This window comes from Sapajus apella, unplaced genomic scaffold, assembly GCF_009761245.1.
Source record: "Sapajus apella isolate SASKATOON/1434 unplaced genomic scaffold, GSC_monkey_1.0 scaffold113, whole genome shotgun sequence".
Lineage (NCBI taxonomy): Eukaryota > Metazoa > Chordata > Mammalia > Primates > Cebidae > Sapajus > Sapajus apella.
Genome location: NW_022437053.1, coordinates 2947960 through 2969134, shown reverse-complemented (window position 1 = coordinate 2969134; position 21175 = coordinate 2947960). Strand labels below are relative to the sequence as shown.

The 21175-nt window shown below is 40.3% G+C and overlaps 1 protein-coding gene, 1 long non-coding RNA gene, 4 other non-coding genes and 1 pseudogene across 17 annotated transcripts in view; all 7 read right to left on the bottom strand.

Annotated features, from left to right (window-relative positions):
* The window catches only part of LOC116537733, a 12550-nt gene extending 9848 nt beyond the window's left edge, over positions 1–2702 (bottom strand). Inside the window, exons 1-2 of one of the 2 annotated variants that reach the window (XR_004263292.1) lie at positions 2571–2702; positions 1335–1501 (exon numbers count right to left, since the gene is read on the bottom strand). This is a non-coding gene — a long non-coding RNA (uncharacterized LOC116537733). The remainder of the gene's footprint in view (positions 1–1334; positions 1502–2570) is intronic. The other variant, XR_004263293.1, reaches the window with a different exon arrangement.
* LOC116537782 lies at positions 2281–2363 on the bottom strand (annotated as a pseudogene).
* Positions 2703–3322: 620 nt separating the features above from the next.
* Positions 3323–21175, bottom strand: part of LOC116537724 — a 74798-nt gene continuing 56945 nt past the window's right edge. For 2 of the 11 annotated variants that reach the window (XR_004263275.1, XR_004263285.1), the window contains 5 exons: positions 18795–18924; positions 15379–15487; positions 12681–12799; positions 5302–5413; positions 4969–5037 (listed from right to left, as the gene is read on the bottom strand). The gene's annotated coding sequence lies outside the window, so the exon portion shown is untranslated. Of the gene's footprint in view, positions 3435–4907; positions 5038–5301; positions 5414–12212; positions 12627–12680; positions 12800–15378; positions 15488–16238; positions 16435–17298; positions 17404–18794; positions 18925–18967; positions 19109–19290; positions 21045–21175 lie in introns of those variants that run through there. The other 9 variants (XR_004263280.1, XR_004263282.1, XR_004263278.1 and 6 more) reach the window with 8 other exon arrangements.
* LOC116537784 lies at positions 4592–4687 on the bottom strand. Its single transcript, XR_004263332.1, has one exon. It is a non-coding gene; the product is annotated as a small nucleolar RNA SNORD116 (small nucleolar RNA).
* On the bottom strand, positions 12361–12452 carry LOC116537783. The gene has a single exon (XR_004263331.1). It is a non-coding gene; the product is annotated as a small nucleolar RNA SNORD116 (small nucleolar RNA).
* LOC116537837 lies at positions 18816–18907 on the bottom strand. Its single transcript, XR_004263379.1, has one exon. It is a non-coding gene; the product is annotated as a small nucleolar RNA SNORD116 (small nucleolar RNA).
* Positions 21041–21132, bottom strand: LOC116537836. The gene has a single exon (XR_004263378.1). It is a non-coding gene; the product is annotated as a small nucleolar RNA SNORD116 (small nucleolar RNA).

Sequence of the window (21175 nt, the reverse complement as noted above, 5' to 3'; positions counted from 1 at the left end):
GGCGCGATCTCGGCTCACCGCAACCTCCGCCTCCTGGGTTCAGGCAATTCTCCTGCCTCAGCCTCCTGAGTAGCTGGGATTACAGGCACGCGCCACCATGCCCAGCTAATTTTTTGTACTTTTAGTAGAGACGGGGTTTCACCATGTTGACCAGGATGGTCTCGATCTCTTGACCTCGTGATCCACCCGCCTTGGCCTCCCAAAGTGCTGGGATTACAGGCTTGAGCCACCGCGCCCGGCCTATGTTTCAATTTTCATACAGTAGTTTCATTTCATAGAGAAATGAAAAGTGAAAACTTTCTATGAAAGGGACCTTGAGCCTGAGATATACTGCAGATTCTGAGCACTCATCTTTCTGTCACCCAGGGACTCGCCAACCCACAGCATTAAATTACAAAGACCAGCATCACAGCTTGGATTCTGACCCTCTCATTGCCCTCAAGAGATCAAGCGTCGTCATGTAGGAGATTATTGCAGCTCCAATGCAAGTGTAGGTATAGCTATTTCCTGCACTGTCACATCCCAAGTCCTGACTACCCAGGGTCTGTTTACTACCAACATATTTATGTAGCCAATCAAGAATTCAGAGTTGCAATTTCATCTCCAAACTGGGTATCTACAGATCACTGTCCAATTCAGCTTCTCTAGTACATGTAAGCTGGTTAGTTTTCCAGTACCATAGTCCTTGCTAGGACCACACAGCTGAACAAACCGAACTCTCCTTCCGTATAGTTTGCTGAGGTCAGAAAACTGTGCTGGACCTCATGTTCAGAGAAGGTATTATTTAACTTATTGCTTTCCCAGGTTTTCAACAAGATCAATTATTACAGTTATCACTGATATATGCAAACTTCTAAACAAGGGGCACTGTTTACCTCAGAAACATGAAAGAAAATGAGCACTGTGGAGTATACTTCTCTGGGACACACTGATGCACCCCATTAAGTCATGGAAACCAGCTCCCTACACAGACCCAGGCTCCATGTTGCCCAGCACAGATAGTGCCTTATGGAGTATTACATAATCCCTAAAAAAAGGCAGTATTTTAGCGAAAAAATGCTTAGTGACCTGACCAGCCCATGAGAATGTTGTGTATGGTTAATATCAATTATACTAATGTAACTCTACTAGGATGTTTTTGATATTATTGAAAAGGGAGGAAGCAAAAAAAAAAGGAAACAAAGGATAATGAAAGCCTTGGATGATTTACCAGCTAATTAATGCCTCACAATGCTATTAACAGATATCCTTCACAAAACCAATTATCTACTTAACTACAGAAAAAAATACAAAAGAAGCCATAAAAAGTAAATTTATTCAACCCTAGATGTTACCTTTGGAGTGCATCCTTTTCTTCTGCCCAGGGAATGGAACAGGTAAGAATGCCAAATCAGCATTTCTTTGGGAAGGCAGTGAGAATTCCATGCAATTCCAAAATCACGTCAAGGTACAGGGAGCATCACAGGAGTTCTGAGACAAAAGCTTCCCAAATGAATGATTCCTGACAACAGTTTGTAATTAATTAGCCACAGTCACTTGACTACCCACATAACTAGAGAATCTGCTTGTTGCTTATAACAGGGTTAGTATAGAAAATCAGCCCCCTGAGTATTACTAAAATTAAAATCTTTCTTAAAATACACAATGACTCAATGAAGGAATATAGCTGTTAGCCAATAATGTCTATTTAAATTCCTAGAATTAGAAATTTCATAATTTCACATTAAAATATTTAATGAAGCATCTAATTAAATCCATCGTCTAACGTTTAGAAAATTGCTTCCTGAGTGACAGGAAAAAGAAAAATATTGTTCTAATCCTTGAAAGTGGGTTAGCAAGCAAATTACAGCATGCAATGAGATGATATGAATACAACCTACTCTTCAATTTTTCATATATTTCTTTTAGTGAAAAAGTAAATAATAAGCAAAGACTAATAATTTCTTTCTAATTGACTAGATAATATACCTACACATGATCATCCTTACTAAGAATATTGTGGCATCTAAAAAATAGTGTGAATGATTCAAGTGCTGGCACAGCCATTTCCACAATGTAAACTCCTCTGATGCTACTGCCCCAGAGCCTGAATACAAGGTGTCTGAATGCTGCCAGCCATGCACTTAAATCATTGTCATGTAATCCCCAAAGACACACAGGCCTCTGTACACTTCATTTGCTCTAACATATGCGAGAGAGTTAGTTTTCCAATTCCACAGGCCTTTTTGGTACCGGATGCTGACCAAACAATACGTTCCACGTGTTTCCCTGGTATGTGCTGGACCTCAGCTCAAAGAAGTGTCTTGGTCACTCATTTTGTTCAGATTTCCAAGGTTTCCATTTTTTTAAGTCATCATCGATCCAGGCACATTTATAAAAGGGACCCTGAGCCTGAGATATAACTCATCTTTCTGTCACTCGCTAACCCACAGTATTAAATTACAAAGACCGGCATCAGCGCCAGTGAACAGACCCATGACTGACTAGCACAGTGAGGGGTATCCTTGTCATTAGAGTGTCACGACTCGCCGTAAGAAGAATGTCAGTTGCTTTCAGGACAAAATGCTTACCAATATTAGAATTCCCCCAGCCCTTGAGAATGGGAGGGCAGAAGGATTTCCATTACTTTTCTTCACGTCACACCTCAAGTAGAAGGAATAAACTCTTTTATATAAAATCTAGTTCTTGTTCCACATTCACCTTTGAAAATAGAAAAAAATATAGAAAAGTAAAAAATGTAAATGTACATTTGCCAACCATGCAAATGGTGTATAAATATAACAGGTTTATTATGCACAAGTATATAAAATATACTAAATTATTTCTCCACTAGGGTGTCCTAATGTTATTAAAAGCAGAGGAAGTATAAAAATACTAGTAGACAAAGGAGACAGAAACCTCAGATGACTAACCAGATTAGTAGGGCTCACACCGTTTGGATTAACAGACTGTTTGAAAAACCAATTATAATCTTAATTGCTAAAATAGAATAATAGAAATAACCCAGGAAAACACACTTGCTAAAAATTGCAATATTACCTCTGAAGTGCATTGTTCTCACTGCCAGACAAGGAATCTGGTACATGTGACAAAATAAGCAGGTTAGTGGAGCAGTAGTTATAATTTGTAACTCTTGGAAATGTTTTAAATGTTATTCAAAGTACAGAGAAGAAAACATCTTAAAAATGAAGGAAACGGATGCTTCAGACAGCTCATCAGGTTAATAATTCCTAATAGTCTGTATTAACCTATTATTCACAAAACCAAATGACTGACAGTTTTAAAAATAATAAAAATAAATTTACTAAAAATCAGATACTACCTCAGGAGTGTGTTGTTCTGTTTCTTTCCAAATTAGTTAGCTGGTACAAATGACAATATCAGCCCTTCACTGGTTCAGTGGTAAAATTCCATGGAATTGTAACTCACCCAATCTACAAAGTGTAGCAGAAATTAGGGAAGTTATATAACAAAATTTGTCAAATGGAATATTTAGTTACAAGCAAATATAAGAATTCACACTAGACATTCACTCGACCATCCAACGAGTGACAAGAAAAATTATTCTTCCATCTTTGACCACTATAAAATATAAGCTTTTTATCTGAGACATTAGTCTCAAAGCTTCCCTGGCATGCCTAATCAAAGTCATTTATTACAATGAGGATATCTCTTCAAACGCAATGGAAACCTTTGAGGATGTATGAATATAGCCAATGAAATCTATGTAAAAAAGAATTTGAAATATAATCTAAGTTTATTTGAGGCAGCATACAGTTGAAGCCAGCAAAACAGTGGTTTGCTTTTTGATAAGAAAAAATAAAATCTAAAAAACAAGTGTGACAATCCTAGTGGCTGAATTGGCAAGAAAATTAAAATACACTAGAATATTCTACATAGAATACCCTTTTTTCAATTTCCATGTAATTGTTTCACCTAGCTGAAAATAAAAAGTAAGACCAGGAGCAGTGGCTCATGCCTGTAATCCCAGCACTTTGGGAAGACGAGACGAGTGGATCACCTGAGGTTGACAGTTGAGACCACCCTGGTCAACGTGGTGAAATTCTGTCTCTACTAAAAATATGAAAATTATCCGGGCATGGTGGCATCTCAGGCTACCTGGAAAGCTGAGGTGGGAGACTCTCTTGAACCTGGGAGGCAAAGGTTGCAGTGAGCCAAGATCATAGAACTGCACTCCAGCCTGGGCAACAGACTGAGACGTCGTCTCAGAAAAAAAGGAAAAGGAAAATCTCATCATATCTTTGGATTTGGATGTTGACCCTCTCATTACCCTCAAGAGACTGATCATCAACTAGAAAATTCTGCGAGCTCAGACAAATGTGTGAATGGCTCAAGGACAGGCACAATAACGTCCATGAGTCTCACTATGTCCTGGTTCCCAGGGTCTATAAACTGTTTCTATAAATGCTGCCAACCAAGTACAAAGAGGGTTGCTATGTCAAAAAACAGCTGGATATTTACAGACCTGAGAACAATTCATTTGCTCTAACATATGTGGGTCAGTTCGTTTTCCAGTACCCCAATCCCTGTGAACTCCCTCTGCATGTCTGCCTGGCATAGTCCCAGTGCTGGACCTCAGCTCACAGAAGTGGCACAAAAATGATTTGGTCACTCATTTTGTTCAGATTCCGATGAAATCCATTTTTTAAATAGTCATCATCGATCCAGGCACATTTTTAAAAGGGACCTTGAGTCTGAGTTATGTGGCAGACACTGAGCACATTTGTCACTCTGGGACACACTGACTCATGCTATGCAATCATGGAGACCAGCATCACAGTCAATGACCAGCCCACAGTGGATTAGCACAGCCAGGGTCTCATGGTCACCAGAGTGGTACAATTCCCCATGCGGATATGTTGGTATGCTCAGGACAAAAGGCTTACCAGTATTAGAGTTCCCACTGGCCCTTGAGGATGGGAGGGCAGCATTATTCCCAATACTTTCCTTCTTGTCTTGCCTCAAAGGGAAGGATAAATTAATCCATATGAAACCCAGTTCTTGGTCTATGTTGTTCTGTAGGAAAAGAGTATGTATATGAGAATCTGAGAAGTACATATAGACATTTTTTAGCCTTGCATAAGACAGGATGTTTCATATATTATTCAAAGTAGAGAAAAGTATAAAATCTTTTAAAAAAGGAGATTGATGCCTAGCTCATCAGAATATTAATGTCTGAAACTGTTAGTATTAACGAACTCTTTATAAACCGAAATTCTTAATTACTTAAAAAAATAAAAAGGCATCACAAAAATAAATTCACTGAAAATTGGATGTTACCTTAGATGTGCATTGGAGTGCTTCCTCACAGCTGTGTTAGCTGGTACAAATGTCAAAATTAGCACTTCACTGGTTTGGCAATGAAATTCCATGGAATTCTATCTTATCCAATCTATAGAGTACAGGGAAAATTAGGAAAGTTGTGAAACAAAATTTGGTTAACGGACTTAATTTGTTAAGCAGTTATAAGAATTCACACTAGATACTCATTGGACCATCTGTATAAAAAGAACAATTATGCTCACATCTTTGATTGAAATTGTATGGAAATAATGTTTTCTAAAACATTTGTCCCAAAGTTCCTCCAGCACATACGCTTCAAAACAACTTTTTTTATTTGAGATGGAGTTTCACTCCTCTTACCCAGGATGGAGTGCAATGGTGTGATCTCGGCTCACTCCAACCTCCACCTCCTGGGTTCGAGCGATTCTCCTGCCTCCGCCTCCTGAATATCTGGGATTACAGGAATGTGCCACCACACCAAGCTAATTTTGTAATTTTTAGTAGAGACAGAGTCTCTCCATGTTGGTCAGACTGGTCTCGAACACCTGACCTCAGGTGATCCACCTATCTTGGCCTCCCCAAGTACTGGCTTTACAGGAATGAACCAACACACCCGGCCACATTACAACTTTTAATTAATTAACACAGTATTCACCCATGGAGGACATATGAAAATAGCCAATGAAATTCCTGTAAAAATCTAAGACTTTGAAATACATTCCTATCACTTCTAAAAATGTGTGCTCCAACATGTAGTTGAAACTAGCACTGAGACATGTAACAGCTTGCTTGGTTGATGGAAAAACAAAAAAGAAACAACTGTTTCAGTCCTACTGACTGGGTTGGCAATCAAATGAAAATATACTGCAAGATTTCATATAAGATATTTATTCTTTAATTTCCATGTAATTACTTCACTTAAAAGAAAATGAGAAGTGACAAAACCCACCATTAAAGAGGTGGGACTAGGCTTCATGTTTCAATAAAAAAACACAGGAAGCCTAAGTAGCAATGGGACGGTGTTCTTGACCACCCAGCAGTGCCTCCAGGTCAGCAGAAGAGGCGGGCCTAACCTCCCAGTGTAAACAAATAGACACAGGAAGCTTACCTAGTAACCTAAAGGGGTCCCTAGAAACCCAGTGGTGCCTAGACAGGCAGACAAGCAACCTCATCAAGCAGCTCCCTAAGATCACAGCCAGGTAAATCCATTAAGATGGAAAAAAAAAAACAGCACAAAAAAGATGAAACCATCAAAGACCAGAGCACCTCTTCTCCTTCAGGGGATCATAACTCCTCAACAACATGGGTACCCAACATGACTGAGAAAGAGTGTAACGAATTGACAGCAATAGGCTTCAGAAGGTGGATAATAACAAACTTTTCTGAGCTAAAGGAAAATGTTCTAACTCAATGCAAAGAAACCAAAGCCTTGAAAAAAGGTTAGATGAAATGCTAACTAGAATAACCAGCTTAGAGAAGAACATAAATGACTTGATGGAGTTGAAAAACACAGCACAAGAACTATGTGAAGCAAATACAAGTTTTAATAGCCGAATCGATCAAGTAGAATAAAAGATATCAGAGATTGAAGATCAACTCAATGACATAAAAAGAGAAGGCAATACAAGAGAAAATAGAGTGAAAAGAAATGAACAAACCCTTCAAGAAATATGGGATTATGTGAAAAGACCTAATCTACACTTGATCGATGTACTTGAATATGATTGGCAGAATGAATCCAAGCCGGAAAACCCCTTCCAGAATATTATCCAGGAGAACTTCCCAAGCCTAGCAAGGCAGTCCAACATTCAAATCCAAGAAATACAGAGAACTCCACAACGATATTCCTCAGGAAGAGCAACCCCAAGGCACCTAATTGTCAGATTCACCAGGGTTGAAATGAAGGAAAAAATGCTAAGGGCAGCCAGAGAGAAAGGTCAGGTCACCCACAGATGGAAGCCAATCAGACTCAGAGTGGATCTCTCAGCAGAAACCCTACAAGCTAGAAGAGAGTGGGGGCCAATATTCAACATGCTTAAAGAAAAAAAAGGATGAGTTCATTTCCTTTGTAGGGACTTGGATGAATCTGGAAACCATCATTCTCGGCAAATTGATGCAAGAAGAGAAAACCATACGTGGCATGTTCTCACTCATAGGTGAGTGTTGAACAATGAGAACACGTGGACTCAGGGAGAGGAGCATCACACACTGGGGGCTGTTGGGGGGGCTAGAGGAGGGACAGCAGAGGGTGGGAAGTATGGGGAGGGATAACATGGGGAGAAATGCTGGATATAGTATGTACCTATACAGCAACCCTGCATGACCTGCACATGTACCCCAGAACCTAAAAAAAATAAAGAAATAAATAAATAAAAGAACTTTCAACCCAGAATCTCATATCCAGCCAAACTAAGCTTCATAAGTGAGGGAGAAATAAAATCCTTTATGGACAAGCAATTACTGAGAGATTTTATCATCACTAGACCTGTCCTACAAGAGCTCCTGAAAGAAACACTAAGCACAGAAAGGAACAAGTACCAGCCACTGCAAAAGCACACCAAATGGCAAATACCAAAAATGCAATGAAGAAACTGACTCAACTAATGGGCAAGAAAACCAGCCAATAACAAAATGGCAGGATCAAATTAACACATAACAATATTAACATCAAATGTAAACGGTCTAAACTCCCCAATCAAAAGACACAGACTGGCAAACTGGATAAAACGTCAAGACCCATTGGTGTGCCATATTCAGGAAAACCATCTCACATACAAAGACACACATAGACCCAAAATAAAGGAATGGAAGATTTACCAAGCAAATGGAGAACAAAAAAAAGCAGGGGTTGCAATCCTAGTCTCTGATAAAACGGACTTCAAACCAACAAAGATCAAAAGAGACAAAGAAGGGCATTACATAATGGTAAAAGGATCAATCCAACAAGAAGAGCTAACTATCCTAAATACATATGCACCCCACACAGGAGCACACAGATATATAAAACAAGTTCTTAATGACCTAAAATGGGATTAAGACTCCCACACAATAATAGTGGGAGACTTCAACACTCCACTGTCAATATTAGATCAACGAGCCAGAAAATTAACAAGGATATCCAGGACTTGAATACAGAGCTGGACCAAGCAGACCTAAAAGACATTTACAGAACACTCCACCCCAAATCCACAGAATATACATTTTTCTCAGCACCACATCACACTTACTCAAAAATTGACCACATAATTGGAAGCAAATCGCTCCTCAGCAAATGCAAAAGAACAGAAATCATAACAAACAGTCTATCAGACCACAGCACAATCAGATTAGAACTCAGGATTAAGAAACACACTCAAATCTGCACAACCACTTGGAAACTGAACAACTTGCTTCTGAGTGTTGACTGGATAAACAATGAAATGAAGGCAGAAATAAAGATGTTCTTTGAAACTAATTAGAATGAAGACACGACTTACCAGAATCTCTGGGACACCTTTAAAGCAGTGTCGAGAGGGAAATTTATTGCAATAAATGCCCACATAAGAAACAAGGAAAGATCTAAAATTGGCACCCTATCATCAAAATTGAAAGAGCTATAGGAGGCAGATCAAAAAATCTCAAAAGCTAGCAGAAGACAAGAAATAACTAAGATCAGAGCAGAACTGAAGGAGACAGAGACACAAAAAACCCTTCAAAAAAAAAATCAGTAAATCCAGGAGATGGCTTTTTGAAAAGACCAACAAAATAGACCGCTAGCCAGAATAATAAAAAAGAAAAGAGGGAAAAATCAAATAGATGCAATAAAAAAAGATAAAGGGGATATCATCACTGATCCCACGGAAATACAAATTACCATCAGAGATTACTACAAACGGCTCTATGCACATATACCAGTAAACCAGGAAAAAATGGATAAATTCCTGGACACTTGTACTCTACCAAGACTAAACCAGGAGGAACCCTGAATAGACCAACAACAAGGGCTGAAGTTGAGGCAGGAATCAATAGCCTATCACCCAAAAAAAGTCCAGGTCCAAACTGGTTCTCAGCTGAATTCTACCAGACATACAAAGAGGAGCTGGTACGATTCCTTCTGAAACTATATCAAACAATACAAAAAGAGGGAATCCTCCCTAACTTATTTTATGAGACCAACATCATCCTGATACTAAAACCTGGCAGAGACTCAACTAAAAAAGAAAACTTCAGGCCAACATCCATGATGAACATCGACGCAAAAATCTTCAATAAAATACTGGCAAACTGAATGCAACAGCACATCAAAAAGGCTTCATCCCAGGGATGAAAGGCTGATTCAACATACTCAAGTCCATAAATGTAATCCATCACATAAACAGAACCAAAGAAAAAACCACATGATAATCTCAATAGATGCAGAGAAGACCTTTGACAAAATTCAACAGCCCTTTATGCTAAAAACTCTCAATAAACTAGGTATTGACGGACCCTATCATAAAATGATATAAGCTACTTATGACAAACCGACAGCCAATATCATACTGAATAGGCAAAAGCTGGAAGAATTCCCTTTGAAATCAGGCACTAGATAAGGATGCACTCTCTCACCACTCCCATTCAGTATCATATTAGAAGTTCTAGCCAGAGAAATTAGGCAAGAAAAAGAAATAAGGTGTATTCAATTAGGAAAGGAGGAAGTCAAACCGTCTGTATTTGCAGATGACATGATTGTATATTTAGATGACCCCATTGTCTCAGCCCAAAATCTTCTCAAACTGACAAGCGACTTCAGCAAAGTCTTGGGATACAAAATCAATGTGTAGAAATCACAAGCATTCCGATATACTAATAACAGACAAGCAGAGTGCCAAATCAAGAGCAAACTCCCATTCACAATTGCTACAAAGAGAATAAAACACCTAGGAATACAACTAACAAAGGATGTAAAGGACCTCTTCAAGGAGAACTACAAACCACTGCTAAACGAAGTAAAAGAGGACACAAATAGATGGAAAAACATTCCATGCTTATGGTTAGGAAGAAAGAATACCGTGAAAATGGCCATACTGCCCAAAGTATAGATTCAACGCTATCCCTATCAAGATACTAATGACCTTCTTCACAGAACCGGAGAAAAACACTTTAAACTTCATATGGAATCACAAGAGATTCCGCATAGCCAAGACAATCCTAAGCAAAAAGAACAAAGTTGGAGGCATCACACTGCCGGGCTTCAAACTATATTACAAGGCTACAGTAATCAAAACAGCATGGTACTGGTACCAAAACAGAGACATAGACCAATGGAACAGAAGAGAGGCCTCAGAAGCAACACCACACATCTACAACCATCTGATCTTTGATAAATCTGACAAAAACAAGCAATGGGGAAAGGACTCCATGTTTAATAAATGGTGTTGGGAAAACTGGCTAGCAGTGTGCAGAAAGCAGAAACTGGACCCCTTCCTGTCACCTTACACTAAAATTAACTCCAGATGGATTAAAGGTTTAAACATAAAACCTAACACCATAAAAACACTAGAAGAAAACATAGGCAAAACCATCAAGGACATAGGCATAGGCAAGGACTTCATGACTAAAACACCAAAGGAAATGGCAACAAAAGCCAACACAGACAAATGGGATCTAATTAAAATTCAGAGCTTCTGTACAGCAAATGAAACCATCATTAGAGTGAACTGGCAACCAAGAGAATAGGAAAAAATTTTTGCAGTCTACCCATCTGACAAAGGGCTAATATCCAGAATCTGCAAAGAACTAAAACAGATATACAAGAAAAAAACAACCCCATACAAAAGTGAGCGAAGGATATGAACAGACACTTTGCACTTTGCAAAAGAAGACATACATGAGGCCAACAAACACATGAAAAAATGCTCATGATCACTGGTCATTAGAGAAATGCAAATCAAAACCACATTGAGATACCATCTCATGCTAGTTAGAATGGTGAACATTAAAAAATCTGAAGACAACAGATGCTGGAGAGGCTGAGGAGAGAAAGGAACACTCTTACCCTGTTGGTAGGAGTGTAAATTAGTTAAACCATTGTGGAATACAGTGTGGCAATTTCTCAAGGATCTAGAGATAGAAATTCCATTTGACCCAGCAATCCCATTACTGAGTATATACCCAAAGAACTATAAATCATTCTACTATAAAGACACATGCACACGTATGTTCATTGCAGCCCTGTGTACAATAGCAAAGACCTGGAACCAACCCAAATGCCCATCAATGATAGACTGGACAAAGACAATGTGGCACATATACATCATGGAGTACTACGCAGCCATAAAACACGACAAGTTCGTGTCCTCTGTAGGGGCTTGGATGAATCTGGAAATCATCATTCTCAGCAAAATGACACAAGAACAGAAAACCAAACACCGCATGTTCTCATTCATAGGCAGGTGTTGAACAATGAGAACATGTGGACTCAGGGAGAAGAGCATCACACACTGGGGGCAGGGGAGGGACAACGGGGGGTGGGGAGGGATAATATGGGGAGAAATGCCGCATATAGTCAAAGGGGGAATAGAGGCAGCAAACCATCTGGTTATGTATGCACCTATGCAACAACCCTGCATGACCTACACATGTACCCCAGAATCTAAAGTAAAATATATATATATATAAAAAAAAGGAAGAATATCACAAATTAAAAAAAAAAAAAAGGAAAGAAAATGAGAAGTAAAAACCTGTGATATATTTGAATGCTCATATCTCTTTGCCATCAAGTGACACATCATCAAACCAGAACCTTCTGGGCACTCACACAAATGTCTGAATGGCTCGTGGGTTCACACAATTATTTCCTGTAAATCCCATAATTCCTGTGCTGGCTCCCCAGTGTCTGGTAGTGTGTAAGTGCTACCAGCCAAGCACTTGAAGAGTCTCGATCTTACTTTCAACTACATATTGATAGGTAATTGTCCAATAATTTCCTCTACTGTATGAGAGCTCATTCATTTTCTGATTCCACAGGCCATTTTGGCACCAGTGCTGATCAAACTGAATGACTTCCACGTGTTTCTCTGGCATGGCCCCTGTGCTGGACCTCAGCTCACAGAAGTGGCACAGAAGTGGTTTGGTCACTCATTTTGTTCAGATTCCAATGAGATCCATTTTTAAGTCATCATCGATCCAGGCACATTTATAAAAGGGACCTTGAGCCTGAAACATGCGGCAGACACTGAGCACACAGCTATCTGTTACATCTGGAGACACTGACCCACACTAGTCAATCACATGGAGCCCAGCATCACAGTCAGTGACCAGCCCATGGCTGACTAGCACAGCCAGGCTCTCATGGTCACTGCAGTGTCATGATGCCCTAAGAGGAAATGCTGGGATTCTCAGGATAAAATGCTTACCAGTATCAAGCATTTGGAGGTTTTGACGTCAGACGTATTCATATTACACTCCATTCTGTCACTTCTTGAGGTAGAAAAAATAACTTTCATATAAAAATCTTTGCTGGTTCCACACCGAACTACAAGAATAGAGAAAAGGTGAGCAAAGATGTGTAACACAGACATTCATTACTCAAATGGCCTGGGGATGCCCACACTGTAGGCGTTCTCACATGCACAGCTTCATTGTTCCCTACACTGAAGAATCCTTTCCCATATTTCATGAGGTTACTGACTGATTGACCCAGGTTAACCCATATGATGGAGCTGCCTAACCTAAGATACTCTTGTCATTCTTATGGTCCAGAGTCTCCACCCCCTACATAGACCCGGCATCTCGGAGAAAACCCTTCACCATCCCAGGAAGTACCAGTAGGTGCTAGTTGGAAGCCCAGTAACATCAGATAAGCTAAGTGATCAAAACACACCCCCTCAGCTCTGATAGCTAGGTTGCCTACAAAAAACATGGCCTACAAAAGCAGGACAGGAATTAAACCTAAACAGGGAACATGCCTGCTAAAATAAAACACTTGAATAGATTAAGATTCCCCTAACTTAAAAAGGAAAAAAATGCAGGATAAACTAAAACATTACCCATCTAATGAGAACTGGAAAAATCATAATTGGAAGGAAAATCATAAGGAGGATAAGAAAAGACAGTTAACCAAGCCAACCAACCTCAAGATTAACCAAATGTTGTGGTTATTGGGTAAGAAGCTAAAAATAGTCACGGTAAAAATGCTTTGGCAATTAATCATTAAGCTTCTTGAAAAAAAGTAAAAACTAGAAATCTCAGAGAGGTAGAAGTTTTTTTGTTTTTTTTTAAAAGAACGAAGTGACAAAATAGAACTGAAAAATTAAAAAATAATAGTAGTAATTTAGCATAGAACAACGAAATTTAGCTAATTTGGACCCGAAAGAAAATACTCTGAAAAAAACAAAACAAAACAAAACAGTTTATGGACCTGTGTCTGATACAAGGACGTCGGTTGAAAATAATTAAAATTTTTTTTTTTTTTTTTTTTTTTGGAAACAAGAGTCTCTGTCAGCCAGGCGTGGGTGCAGTGACGTGATCTTAGTTTGCTGCAACCTTCATCTCCCAGGTTCAGGTGATTCTCTTGCCTCAGCCTCCTGAGTAGCTGGGAATACAGGTGCATGGCACCATGTCTGGCTAATTTTTGTATCTTTGGTAGAGATGGGGTTTTGCCATTTTTGGCCAGGCTGGTCTCAAACTGCTGACCTCAGGTGATCCACCTGCTTCAGAGGCTGAGGCAGGAGAATCACTTAAACCTGGGAGGTCAAGGTTGTAATGAGCCAAGATTGCATCACTGCAGTACATCCTGGGAGACAGAGCAAGACTCTATCTCAAAAAAAATTATAATTATTTTCAACGTCAGCTCTCTGTGTCACATACAGGTTCATGAGGCTATGTTCATTTTCTTTCAGAGTATTTTTCAGAGCAAGACTCCATCTCAAAAAAAAAAAAAAGTAGTACAAGAAGGTGTGATGAAAATGTCACACAAAATAGGGGATACCAATAAAAAGACAGGTATTATTTAAAAGAACCAAATGAAAATGTTATCTATAAGAAACTAAGGACAGAGAGGTTAAAAATTAAAAGAAGAGGAAGACATACAAGTAGAATCAAAAGGCTAACATGTTTACATTAATTACCAGGCAAAACAGCCTTCAAAACAATATATCAGCCTTCAAAACAATATATCTTAAGAGAGAGACTACAAAAGAATCTAAGTAATTGATCACGAAAACGTAACAATACTATATGTGTATGTACCCAAAACAAGATCTATAAAATATACAAAGCAAAAACTAATAAAATTAAAAGAACAAATAGGAATTAGATGACATCAACATCACAATCACCCAATTAGATTTTTTTTGGTGGGGGACAGAGTCTCGCTCTGTCACTCAGGCAATCTCTGCCTCCTAGGTTCAGGTGATTCTCCTGAGTCTCCTGCCTCAGCCTCCCGAGTAGCTGGGATTACAGGTGTCTGCCACCATGACTGGCTAATTTTTTGTATTTTTAGCAGAGATGGGGTTTCACCATGTTGGCCAGGCTGGTCTTGAACTCCTGACCTCAAGTGATCCACCTGCTTTGGCCTCCCAAAGTGCTGGGATTATAGGTGTAAGCCACCACACCTGGCCCCAATTTGATTTTCATGGCATTAAAGGAGCCATACAAACTAACAGAAGAATGTGCACTCTTTTATTATGCACATCAAAGCATTAATAAAGACAGACTTATTGGGGACAAAAAAGATAATGTTAACTAGAGTTAAACTAATTGCATTTTTATCAAATATCTAATATGGTTGTCACAATATAAATCAATAAAACACCTGAAAATACAATAATACTGAAAGTAAAACAATGCATTCTAAATAACTCCTAGGTTGGTGAAGATTTCACAAGGGCAATTAGAGAACACTTGGAAAGGAATTAAAATAAACACAACATAAAAACATTTGTTTTTTCCATGTAGATACTCTGCTAGCACTAGTAAAAGAAAGCCATCAAGAAAATTCACATGCCATGAAGAGCATAAGTAAAACTTCCTTCTGCATCTAGAAACACATTTTAGGACACATTTTAGAAAAGAAGAATACTTACAAACATGAGCAGTCCAGTTTCTTGTTACCAGCTCTATGGCTTATTTATCCAAAGCACTCTCTCACATCTTGAAGTGTGAATGAAAACATAAATCTTCTTTAAATCCATATTTGCATGAGTTTTCGTGGCAACAACACCTATGAAGGGTACAGGAAGCACATGCCCCCTTAATTATGGAGGCAGGCATTGGTCAACAATCATGAAGCAATGTTGTTTTGTATAATACACGTTGTGCCTTTAACTGAATTAATAACATTTAAAATAGAAATCATTTTCACTTCACTCGGAAAAAAACTTCAGTGTAAAATTCTCTCATTTCAATCTCAGCAAACATGCAGAATATCAATCCATCTCAAAAAAAGCTCACACCTGTAATCCTAGCACTGTGGGAGGTGGAGGCAGAAGAATCACTTGAAGCCAGGAGTTCAAGGTCACCCTTGGCAACAAAAAGAGACACTGTCTGTACAAAATTTTTTTTGGAAAATTTATCCAGGCATAGTGGCCTGTACCTGTAGTTCCAGCTATGCAGAAGGCTCAGGAGGGAGCACAGCTTGGACCCAGGAGTTCGAGACTGTAGTAAGCTGTAATTGTACCACTGCACTCCAATCGGGGTGATGGAGTGAGACCCTGTCTGAAAAAAGAAGAAAACAAAACAAAACAAAAAAATGGATGGTGACTTTGGCTAACAGCAGGCAACAGAGATTGCCATAGACCCCTGGCCTAAAAGACATTGCTTCTCATGGGTGCTCCCTGACAGTTTGTATACCTTCTTTCTCACAATAGATCTGACAAGAACATCTACCTCATGTATTGGAGCTATCAAAGTGGCATGCACTGGACCAATGCAAAATTACCAGAGAACAAAATTTCTGCAAAAACATGCAGCACCTCCAGGACGCCAGGCAGGAATAGTGGCAATTCAACTGGAGTGAAGAAGCCTGACTCAAATTACTTAACTGTTTACCACCATTTAGCCAAAGTGCACTTCACAGGTACCCTGGGGAGTCCAAAGGATAACAGTAAAGTTGCATGCAGAAAACTGCAAAATAACTATCTTGAAGTATGTCGGCACTTCTGCTTTTCCCTTTCATCATCACAATCAGCAAATAGAAGGTATCAGAGGAAAACTTTTACATGCACCTATGTTTCTGCGAGTACCATCATCACTCCTGGAACAGAAGAACCTCGAAGGCAAATACAAATCCTACTGAAACTGCCACTACTACAGTGGTGAAAAGCCGAAGACCTTCACTAGTGCTCAAACTGTGTACTCTGAGGAACCAAAACATTATGTATCACAACATGTTATTTCTAGATGTCACTCCAAACTGACTAACCTTGTCATTAAAACAAACAGAACACCAACTAAAAATCAGGGAGGCTTTGATGTACTGGTAGTCATGTATATTTTTTTTTTTTTTTTTTTTTTTGGAGACAGAGTCTCGCTCTGTCACCCAGGCTGGAGTGCAGCGTGCAATCTCAGCTCATCTGCCTCCTAGGTTCAAGCAATTCTCCTGCCTCAGCCTCCTGAGTAGCTGGGACTACAGGTGTGTGCAGCCACACCTGGCTAATTTTTATAGTTTTAGTAGAGATGGGGTTTCTCATGTTGGCTAGGATGTCTTGATCTCCTGACCTCATGATTCACCTGCCTTGGCCTCCCAAAGTGCTGAGATTACAGGAATGAGCCACCACACCCAGTTGGCAATCACGGATTTTACATGAAAAATTAAATCTCATATTTTGCTCACTGAAATGTGCTGAACACAACTGATAAATCAAACCATCACAAGAGTGCGTGTGAGATAGCTATGGAGGTGAAAACAAGAATTGTATCTCCCAGAATACCTGCACACAAACAAGTATGGCAGGATAGAAGTCAGTCTAGGTATGAAACACTGCACCCAGAATTACCTGTGAAAGGCAAGGCAAGGCTGCACCAATGGTTTACGTACGCCTCTGTGGAAAACACAACCATCCTGGAAACTGAAGTAAGTCTTCTAGGCTCCATCATTGTCAGACACTTTAACATAACCCATAGAAAAACTTTGAAAAGCTACAGAAAAATAAGCCAACAAACAACAGATAAAGGCAACTAAGTATTATACAAATAATTAGCATAAGTGGAAATTCTTCTGGCTTTACTAGTACAATTCTTTGGGTTATCCCTCCAGAGATATAAAAAAATGAGTGGTTAAATATTTTGTGACTTGAGTGTGAGAGAAAATGACATCACTGAGTACAGTCACACAAACATTGACCCCAATTCAAGGTAACACCTATCACTGACATGCACATTTGGTCCCTTACTAAAATACGAAGAGGCCACGTTACAAACTATGTTTGTGTATCTTCTAACTCCAGAAGAGGCAAAAACCATGAAGATATATTAGAACACCAACAGTACAGGAGAATGACAAGTCTTCTTTCTATGCAACTCCATACTCTCTTACATATGGAATCTGTAACTGTGCTGGAAGCATATCAAATCCAAGTCCACATTTAAATAGAAAAGGTATATGCACAAACAAAAATAAAATGTAAAATTTCTGGTGGGGTCCTCCTGGTCCCAGGAGGGGGACCTTGCTTTTTCTCTTATTCTGACCAGTGGCTGAGTACAGCTGTGTAAGTTAGAAGAGTTAATGACAAACAGAGTCATGAGCTCCTCCGCCACTGTGTTAGTTATTGATGGGGTTGGTAAAATGGAAGACGGAAGGGTTCTGCAGAGAGATACCTAGGGAGCCCACAGCCACAGCCCTCCAAACTGGGGAGTCTTCTGTGGCTGCAGAAGCAGCGACTCCAACTCCCACCTGCTGGAGTCAGGAATGGAGAAAAAAGAGAAAAAAAGGAAAATCAGGCAGAGCCACTTTCCTCAAACTAGCTAGGGCTCCAGGTGGTCTGTGGTGGCAGCAGTGGCAAAAGCCAGTCAGGCTCCACCTGGCAAGGCAAAGGGGCAACAGAAGTGGGAGATACGGTGTGGAGCACAGGTCAGGCCAGGCGGAGCGTGCTTCACTTGCTTATGCAGGCATTCACCTTGGAGGACCAAAAAAGGGTTTTTCAGGTCCTCTCCAGTGAATATATGCACACCCTACTATTTACTATGCTTTATGGCCAGTGGCCTGGCCATCTTGGGTGATATGCCTAGCATTCACTGGGAACATTATGTAGGCAATATTCTACTAAATTCCACAAATTTAAGTCTTCTGAAGAACCCAACTTCCTCTAAGGGCTGAGGGACTGCAGAGCTAGAACAAGACAAACAGAGACGGGCTGCCAGCTAACTCTCCCTGTTCCACCTGCACATTCACTTACTCCTGCATACAGTATGTGTGCTACCCTGCCGTCACAGAAAGAAGTCATTCACACAAGGAATCTCCTGTGCACAGAAGCCTGGACAAAGCCGATGCAACCTGCATCAATGAATGGAAGCTGTCCCTCTTTATCTACCCGCTGTTGGAGCAATGTGCTGGACCTCAGCTTGACGAGGATGACGGTATAGAGTTTTCACTCATTTTGTTCAGCTTTCCAAGGAATGCATGTATAAAAGTCATCATTGATCCACGCACAGTCTTTGTACCTGCAAAGACGGGATAACAGGATTTTGGGAAATGGACATTTACCATCCTGAGGGATCCGCCAGCACGTGGAGAGGCCCACGCCACACGTGCCACACATGGCCTGGGGCTCCCTGCCATCTCCAGGAATCTCCCATGACAAAGATCATCCATCACAGCCTCTGGCCTTCTTCCATGCCAGACCATCTAGGAATTAGAAGCAAAACAGGTATGCTTGAGAAAGGGAAGCAGGTACACAGGTCTCAAGGGCCATATCATTCATTCCGCTGTGGTTCATCCTGTATCTACTTCCCACAAGCTACTACAGAAGGAACCAGAAGTACTATAATTGGTGGGTGTGGTCTGGTTGAGTAACAACTAAGTTTTGCTGGCAGCCATAAATGACAAGATACAAACAAACCCACTGCTTCAGGCAATTTAAAAAAAACTACAAGCCTCTGTAGCTCTGCATTGCTTGTGGCTAAGGACTGGTATTCCAAGAACTTTTGCCAGTAATCAAAGAACACATTTAAAGGCTTACTGATCCGAGATTGGGCAGAAAAGCAGAATTAAGACCTGGGAACTTAATCTGTGCTGCAAACCACAGGAAGTAGAATTTATAGAGAAGAAAAATGCTCTGTTGAAGAAACAAATTAATCTCTTGAGAGAAATCCTTGCACTTAGAACCTGAATGATGGTTTCATGGAAACTCTACATGGCATGAATGAGGCTTCCAGCATAAGAGAAAAGTTGGCTTGTGAATATCTGCTGGGCATAAAGAGTCTAATGGGAACCTTGCAGATATGGAAAATTACCCAACACTGCCTTAATACTGGACCCAAGTCCACATGAGATACTCTAATTTTGTGTTCTTCCTGCCACACAACACCTGGGCTGTGAATCCTGCAATAAGATTTAGATAGAAAACTGCCTTTGCCCTTAGGGAGGAGGTCACCACTACTCCAAACCTGACTTCTAATATCCTTCTTGTTATAGGGCCCCAAAAGATGTATCCACAATGGCCAGACAGTGTCCCCCAAACAATGGAAATTCCAGTAGCACATGGACAGCAGAATGATCCAGACTTAGCACTGCAGAGAGTACAAATACAACTACAAGGACACAAAATGTCTTAAAAAGGCCTCCTGGAAAAGTTTCCAGATCACTGAGATTAGTGCAGGACGAAGAGACTAACACCAGACTCAATATGTAGTAGAGAACAGGGCCACCTGTGTACATAAATATATTTTGGTTTTGCTGCTGTTTACTTGAGCTACCATCCATACCACTGTTAAATCACCACACGTCATATTTGGATAACCACAACTTTTTTTTTCTGATATTGACCCAAAAGACTCCAATAAAATGTCCCCTGGAGAAAACATGTGACTGGGGATATAAGAAAGACTGTCAGGAAATAAAAGCAATCTGCTGAAATGCCCTCCCATGTAGATGTCAGATCACATTCCATTCCCAGCACCCCAAGGCCAACGTGGCATTTGTGATGTAAGGTACACACCATGTGAAACAGAATCGCAAATGTCAGTTGACCATCCCTGGGTTAGGGTATCAGGTTAATACATGCAAGGTGCTTTCTTATTCCCACCTGCAGTACTCATCACCAGCCATGGGATCTCCATTTCTCTCTGGGGACACACAAATCACAAATGGAGCCAACCTACAGGGTACTTTCCAGAAAGAAAATCAGGATCAGCCTCCTCCTCACAACTGACTGCCACTGCAGTCAGTGGCACCATGGGCACTAAAAAGTCCTCAGCCATGAAAAAAACATGAGCCAAAGAACAGCAAAGGTGTGGCCTTGGGCTTTCTTCCCAACCACAAGGACCTGTCTACCTCCAGGGGACAAGGGAACCCAGAGTCAGGACTCAAGGACAAATCTGGCCACACAGAGGTGGGTTACTGGCTAACTCTTCTGTGCCACCTGCACGTTCACGTAGTCCTGCAGATCAGCCTCACAGAGAGAAGTCCTTCGCACAAGGAATCTCCTCCACGCAGGAGCGCCAACTGCCCTGTGACTCCCTTTGATCCAAAGCAGACCTGGATGGATGGTTTACTGTGACCCGCATCAACAAATGAAAGTTGTCCCTCCCTCTCTAGCCCCTGTTGGAGCAGTGTGCTGGACCTCAGTTCAATAAAGATGACGGTATAGAGTTTTCACTCATTTTGTTCAGCTTTCCAAGGAATGCAGGTATTGAGGTCATCATCGATCCACACACAGTCTTTATCTCTGCAAAGAAGGAACATCAGGGGCTT